We start from the raw sequence: 8,694 nt of genomic DNA, 5'->3' as shown, positions 1-8,694 counted from the left end.
GCTGATAACATCACTGTTTTCTCCAGAGCGACTGTACAGCAAAATCAAATTTTGTTGCAATATTGTCCTGTTTAACACTGTGAAGCTGCTTTGAAACAACCATCACTGTAAAAGCACTATATAAATAAAGTTGATTGTTTGATTGATTGATGGTCATGGCAGAAGCTTCATTTTGTGCTTAGTGACATTTTTCTGTTGATTTTGGTGTTTGTTTTGGATCACTGTCCTCATCGAAGATCCAAACACGGCACATTATTGATTTCTAGCAGAGGCCATCAGGTTTTGACTATTTAACTGTTGTTTTTTTCTGGAATCCATGATACCATGTATCTGAACAAGATGTCCAGGATCTCCAAAAAAAAGTAGGGCCACAACATTAAATCTACAGCAGTATTTTAAACCGTGGACACAGGGTACTTTTTATTACTGTTTGCACCAAACACATTTAGTGGGTTTGCTGCCAAAAAGCTCTTATTTTTTAGTTTCATCTGACCAGGTCCCCCAACTGCATGTATAAAATGTTCTTATTGTGATGAATGATTAAGGGAATTTGCCTTTTGTGTTTCCTCTAGGGCTGTCAATCGATTAAAATATTTAATCGCGATTAATCACATATTGTCATGAGTTAACTTGCGATTAATCACAATTTAATCGCACAGTTATAAATGTACCTTAAATTAATATGTTTCAAGTTTTTAATACTCTAATCAACATTGGTATGGACAAATATGCATGCTTTATGTAAATGTATGTTTGTTATTAGTGAAACCATACTCAACAGAGCATGAAGACTAGACATGTATCAAAGGTCACAGATGTTTTTTTTAAAGAACTAGTTCATGTCTCTTAAGCTTAAGCCTAAAAATTCAGAATAAGCAGTGATTTCTCTAATTTTAAGAATAAAAATAAGGAGTTTTTACACTGGCAGTTTAATTCAGAAAAGGGCACAGTTCGTATCAAAAATTGATAATGTGAAAGCTGTCATGCGGACCTGAGAGCGCACCAGTATCACACCATACCTGGAGGAGGTCCATATTCCACAAGTAGGAATATAGGGCCTCATTCATGAAACATGAGCAGAACGAATTTGTGTGTAAATCGTTCGTTAAGCCCCTCTGGCGTAAATTTTAGGATTCACGGAAATGTTCGTATTTTCCACATGTTTGTTGGTACGAAAGAAATTTACACCTGCTCCCTACCACCAGTAAATGGTGTGTAAAACATTTAAACGTTCTGTGTTCTAATTTAGGCAAACTGACATGAAATGACATTGCATTGTGCACATGCACAAGACCGAAAGTGCACATGAAGTGTTTTCAATTCAAACGGTTATGAATCAGTGAATCTGATCACCAGTGTCACGTGAATTCTGCAGTTTGACACGCGATTTGAATCATGAATCAATACGCTGATTCATTACCGTTTGAATCTTTATTTGAGGATTGAACACAAACGCGGAAGAGAAGACAATGCTGAATAAAGTTGTATTTTTGTTATTTTTGGACTAAAATGTATTTTGTATGGACAGTATAGTGTGCATACACCATACGCCCTCAGACTAAATATAAAATATCTTAAACTGTGTTCTGAAGATGAACGGAGGTCTTACGGGTGAGGAACGTCATTAATGACATCAATTTAATTTTTGGGTGAACTAACCCTTTAATACTGTTTTTTTACTCCATTTCTAAATTCAGTAATATTCTTCAAAATGAGATGCTCGTAACACATTTCTCCCATGGATATTCTGTATCATACCAAAGTATCTCAGCTGGAAAAACGCTGCCCTTGCAAAGCGCTTTCAAGCGCCACCAGCTGGCCGTTTTCAGAAGAGCACCAGGTGTTTAGCTGGCTAAAACATGCTTTGGTGGACACCACAATTTAATATTTATAGTCATATGGCCAATTAGTCTCTTCAACATTTAAGCAAAATCCAAGAGCCAGACCGTAATCCACTAGGGGTCTCTATACAGGGGCTTGGGAATTCCCTAGTTCACTTTTGAAAACATTTAATTATTTTTTTAGATGGATTTGAATATATTTAAAAAAAAAATCAAAGACTATTTATTATAATTTATTATAATAGAATTTTTTGTTAGAAATTTTTTTTTTGTACTTATGTTTTTTCTTTTTGCAGATTTCCCATTCATATGGTGGTCATCAGAGCACAAGTGGAAGTATTTTTTTACGACCACTTAACATGCCCGAATCATGCCCTCGATACTTTTGTGTGTTTACATACCTAATGCTAGAAAAGTCACCAAGTTTTATAATTTTCAGATGAAGCTGTGATTTTTAAAAATTCAAACTGTGGCTCATAGGTTCTATTTTTTATAGGTGTGCGTGTGAGTATAAGTGTGCCGTGTGTGAGTGGATGTGTCAATACCACACTCCTGATGTTTTAGAGTGTCACCCCTTTACTGCTGTGTACTTTTTTCAACATTGTGGCCGATTTGTAGATTGTACACAAAAATATTTAGAGAATCTTTGTATTTTTCCCGATTTCCCATTCATTCCCTATGGTCATTCCCTATGGTCGAAGACAATGAACGCTACCTTTTTTTATGACCAATTAGCATGCTCGAAACATGACCCCAATTTTTTGTGTTTATATACCTAATGCCAGAAGTCAAGTTTCATATCATTCTGATGAAGCAGTAATTTTTTAAATTTCAAAACAGAACATTTTCCAAAGAGCACCAGAGGAATATATATATATATATATATATATATATATATATATATATATATATATATATATACATATATATATATATATATATATATATATATATATATACATACACACACACACACACACACACACACACACACACACACACACACAGTGTCGGGAGTAACGGAATACATGTACTGGCGTTACGTATTCAGAATACTAATTATGAGTAACTGTATTCCGTTACAGTTACACTTTAAATATTTGGTATTTAGAATACAGTTACTTTGTTGAAATCAATGGATTACACAACGGTACTTTTCTGTTTCACGAGTTTATTCACTTTCTAAATAAATTGAGGCAACTCTATGCGTTTCCCAGAAGCCCCAATATGAAAAAAATGCGGTTTGCATTTTCACACACTGTCTGATCAGTCACAATTGAGTCAGAAGATGAGCACCGGGAGCTACTACAGCTATGATGAAGCCAGAACAACAGAGCCAGGGCAAGAATAAGTTTATATCTTGGAAATTCAAACAACATTATAGATTAAAGGTGCACTATGTAGTATTTTTGCAGTAAAATATCCAAAAACCACTAGGCCGGTGTTATATATTTTGTTCAGTTGAGTACTTACAATATCCCAAATGTTTCCAACTATTTGTAAATTGTGAGAAAATTGCTATTTTAACTAAGGACCCGGGACGTTTCAGCATAGCGTCTGAGGAAGTCGCTGGTCAATTGCGTCATATCTGCGCTACCCTCGGTTTCGGGTTTTATTTGGCAGAAGTGCTTTACTCTTAGCAGTGTGAACAAGTAAATGCACGGAGTAACGTCATAACATCATTTTCAACACACTAAAATGTATCTAATATGATAACCAGAGCTGCATTACCTCAAATCATAACCGGAAGAGCGGATCAGTGCAGGCGCCCGGCGACTGTGTCCCATCCCGTCATAATAAAAGTCCCGGTATTCGCGAGGCGGGTATTTGTTTAACAATCGCTCCACTGGCCGTGCTCAGCTCCACAACACTTGGTCCTGCTCTGCTTCACACTACAGTAACGTTAATAACCGCATGCATGAACATGATTTCTGCCCGAGTCCTATTTTCCACCGGCTGTGAGGTGAAGACCACATCTCCCAAGATGCTGCGCTCACACTTTGCGTCATCAAACTACGCATTTATTTTGAATAGGCGCCCTCCAGTGCATGGAAAGTTGCATAGTGCACCTTTCTCTTCACAATATCCCACAGATTCTCTATGGGCTTCAGGTCAGGAGAGTTGGCAGGCCAATTGAGCACAGTAATCCCATGGTCAGTAAACCATTTACCAGTGGTTTTGGCACTGTGAGCAGGTGCCAGGTCGTGCTGAAAAACGAAATCTTCATCTCCATAAAGCTTTTCAGCAGATGGAAGCATGAAGTGCTCCAAAATCTCCTGATAGCTAGCTGCATTGACCCTGCCCTTGATAAAACACAGTGGACCAACACCAGCAGCGGACATGGCACCCCAGACCATCACTGACTGTGGGTACTTGACACTGGACTTCAGGCATTTTGGCATTTCCTTCTACCGTCTTCCTCCAGACTCTGGCACCTTGATTTCCGAATGACATGCAAAATTTGCTTTCATCCGAAAAAAGTACTTTGGACCACTGAGCAACAGTCCAGTGTTGCTTCTCTGTAGCCCAAAAGTGGCTTGACCTGGGGAATGTGGCACCTGTAGCCATTTCCTGCACACGCCTGTGCACGGACTTCCCACTGAGGTGCCTTGATACAGCACTCTGGGAACAGCCTATTCGTTCAGAAATGTATTTCTGTGTCTTACCCTCTCGATTGAGGGTGTCAATGATGGCCTTCTGGACAGCAGTCAGGTCGGCAGTCTTACCCATGATTGCGGTTTTGAGTAATGAACTAGGCTGGGAGAATGAGAGAAGGAATCCCTCTGCCATCTCGTTCAGTCTTGATCCGGTTATCTGTTACGGTTGAGGCTCAGGCAGGAAGGCAGAGACAGGCAACTGTATAACTCAAATTAAATGTACTGAAGTAAAGGTTCAAAGTACATACAAGTACCCCAACATAAAGCATAACGGTGACCGGACAAAGACAGAGTAAACAAGAGGAACTTAAATACAAACACAGATGACTGACTAAACGAGGGGCATTAAGCTGTCTGGGATGCTGAGGAGATGAAACTGATGAGGGAGATTCAGGGTTGCCAACTTTTAAGTTCAGGTTGGAGTGAGATTTTTTTTTTTTTTTTTTTTTTGGGGGGGGGGGGGGGTGCTTTTGATCTTGATTCAGTATCAGTTTATATCTAGTATATATACTGTACATAATAATATGTTTGTTTTGGCACTAGTTTAAAGATTTCTTGGGTCAAATTATATGTGCCATTCCTTAATATTCACTTGTGAGTGCTTATATAAGTATCATTATTCATTAAAAAGATTAGGATGCAAGTTATTTAAGTTTTGAAATCTAGTGTTTGATCATCATATCTAAATATTTATTAGAATGCAAAGACTGCAATATATTTTTGAGCAACTAGATTAGATACATGTATATTTATTAAAGAGCCATAAGGCACCTAATGGCATTACAAATAAACATTAATATTTTTTAGCCACAAAATGACTCTAATTTGCCTCTTTGAATTCTCTATTTTAATATTAATTACTACACTAATTGTGATATAAATTTTAGAAGAAATACAAATATTAGAAGAAAAATATTTTAAGTGGTCATTTATTGAAAATAATTGTTGCACAAATAGTATTTAGTACCAAAAGATCTCCTCAAAATATTCAATAAATATAATTTAATGAGTATGAGTGTGACCTATTAGTAAGGATACCTGAGGGCTAAATACAAGAATAACATTAATGTTAACAATGTTGAATCTCTATCACTCTCCATAATAAAACGATCCTGTAAATATGGCTGACTTAATAATCAATAAACACTAACACTATGCTGTACTGTTTACCAAAACTTGCAGCAAACATCTGTATGGTGAAACTGTTGTGTATCCGCTTAAGCCATTTTAATGCATTGGCAGAGCGCTAGAAGTATTGAGCGCTCATGGGCCACGTGACCAGCGCGCGCCGCAGGGAGACGAGAGCATGCAACTCCGCTTTTCAACGCCTCTGGCTTTAACATTATGCCATATTAGCGCCAAAACGCTATTTATTGTTTGAATTTCATTAAAACACATTTAAAAAAATTAAAGCTTATAGCTTTGTTTAATATCAAAAGCAGGTTTGGCAATTTGGCGTGAGATTGAGTTGGGCGGAGTGAGAGCGTGAGACAGAGCCTGAAAGCGTGAGAATCACGCCAGATGCGTGAGAGTTGGCAACCCTGGAGATTATTTATAAATGCATTTTTAGTGATAGTGGTGATAGCCCTACCATACTTGTAATGAGGTGATGGCATTGCAGCCTTGGCTAAATTAAGCATACAAAATACTAGATAATGATCTGAGATGTCATCACTCTGCTGCAGAATTTCAACGGCATTAACATTTATTCCATGTGACAATATTAGGTCTAATATTAGGTCTAAAGTATGGTTACAACAATGAGTTTAGAATGTCTCTAAATGCCAATCCCAATGTGTGTTTTTCATTATCTACATGGAAATTAAAATCACTAACAATTAGTTATTTATCTGCAGCCAGTACTAACTCTTTGGTAAAGTCTGAATGGTGCCCATGTGGCCTGTACACTAGCCTGACAAGCCAGACCCACATGAAGATGTTTTGTCTGGAAACTCACCATTGACAGGGCTCAATCCAAGGGGCGGGATAAACGGTTGTCTTTCAAACTCCCTCTGCACGTGATAGGATAGCGCTACCACCAACCAGAGCAACGAAGGTGAAACAGAGCTTGTTGACAGATTAAATTTACGCCGTATCCCATCTGCAAAACTCAGAACACATCTTCCCTTCTTAAGAATGACTTCAGTGCCGTTCTTTGTTCTTTACTCAGAGAAAAGCTTAACTCCAAGTCTTCCAGAGTTGCGGTCAAAGCTGATTCGAAAGACCGCCGTTCGCCAGTTTCTGTGTTTACTAGTACTTGGCGAACAGAAATGGAGCCAGAAAAAAAAAACACATAACCTCACATCATACTTGCGAGTTCACACACATCTTTAATGTTGATTTTAGTGATCTCCCAATGTATACTTTTGTACTTTTGTATACTTCAATGTATACGATACATTTCCCCAAAGCATTTTCATTATTTATGCTGCCTTCATGTGCTATCGGAAATTTGATAATTCTGACTACTGAAGTCATGATTACGAAATCATTGCATTCAAGTTTCAAAATGTGAGGGCATTCATGTGCATTTTTTACCTAAGAAACTCATATTTACGATAATTCCAAGAGCATGTGAAGACAGCATTACTACAAAATTAAGTCTGAATGAACACAGACTGCAAGCAAGCATGTGCAAACAAGTACTCGCACAGCCACTGTTGATTACATTTTACGGGTCGAATCCGTTGCTGGAGTGGCTGAGAAGTGTCCTCTGTCATTATACAGTACAAGAGCGGCCTCTAGAGGCGAAATAAAAATCACTAATGACTAGTAGAGTTTTTAGCCTGACAAGCCAGACCCACATGAAGATGTTTGCTCTGGGAACTCAACATTGACAGGGCTCAATCCGAGGGACGGGATGAGTGGTTGTCTTTCAAACTCCCTCTGCACGCAATAGGATAGCGCTACCACCAACCAGAGCAACGTGAAACAGCTAGTTGAAAGATTAAACTTTCGCCGTATCCGGCCGGCAAAACTCCAAACACATCTTCCTTTTTTGAGAATGACTTCAGTGCCATTCTTTGTTCTTTTCTCAGAGAAAAGCTTAACTCCAAGTCTTCCAGGGTCGCGGTCAAAGCTGATTCGAAAGACCGCCGTTCGCCAGCTTCTGTGTTTACTAGTAGCACGCAAGAGCAACTCTGCTGTCATTATGTTAAGCCCTGCCCACCAACTCTTTACACAATGTGATTGGCCAGACGAGATTAGATTTGCTGCCACTATGGTGCGTCTACATTTCTAGGCTAAGAGTTTTTTAAACGTGATGTGAAGCTGCATGCTGCACAGAGTAGAACACTTCAAAAACAGATTTAAAACATATACAACAAAACGGTATGTTATACAGTACACTACAGTACTAATAGTTTTTAATAATATGTTTTGCTTCTTTTGTATTTTGCATTTACTTGTACTTTGCTTTCAGTGCTTAAGTATGTTTAAAAAATATCACATACTTTAAAACTTTTATTCGAGTAATATTCTAAACAGTGACTTTAACTTCCACCAAAGTAATTTTCTGAAAAGATATATACTTTTACTCAAGTGTCATTCAAGTACTTTATCCACCCCTGTGGGTCCAGAAATCCCTGACAAGCCCAGTAGGAGCGACTTCGCACTCTAACAGAAGTGAGGGAGGGATGGAGGGGCTTTGGAGGTGGCCGAGGCAGTGATGCAAGAAAGGAGACAGGAGATGGTGAAGGGTTGATGAAATCCTGACCATGACGACAACAAGCTGACATCAACTGGGGGATGACCGACGAGGCAGAAAGAAGAATCCCAGGGTGCAGACGGAGAACCGATAGAGCAGAGCGACATCGCTGGCACAGGAGGCCTAGGTGATGCCACGGCAACAAGCATCTGAGGTGGAGCCAGAGTCCCCGAGGACTGAGGCGATGCCGGTGCGATGGAGGACACCGGTGTACCCGAAGGAAAGGAGGAGTCCATTGCAGCCTTAGGGATGGAGGAACGGAGCATAGCAAAAATTCTGCAAGTATGTGGTGGAAGTGGAGTGACGAATGACCAAGAGGGAGCTGGTGGGATGAGGGAACCTGGTGAAGCAGTAAGGCCGAGTATGTCTGGTGGAGCCGAAGGTGGGAGGAGCCTAGGCATAGCCCACAGGTTGAAGGGCCGAGATGGAGCGAGGTGATCAGAGGCTGGAAGCGGAGCCACAATATCCACTTGCTCAGGCGCTGATGGTG

Source organism: Pseudorasbora parva, chromosome 3, assembly GCF_024679245.1.
Source record: "Pseudorasbora parva isolate DD20220531a chromosome 3, ASM2467924v1, whole genome shotgun sequence".
Classification (NCBI taxonomy): Eukaryota; Metazoa; Chordata; class Actinopteri; order Cypriniformes; family Gobionidae; genus Pseudorasbora; species Pseudorasbora parva.
The sequence above is the reverse complement of the archived record's forward strand: the minus strand, read 5'-3'. Positions refer to the sequence as shown.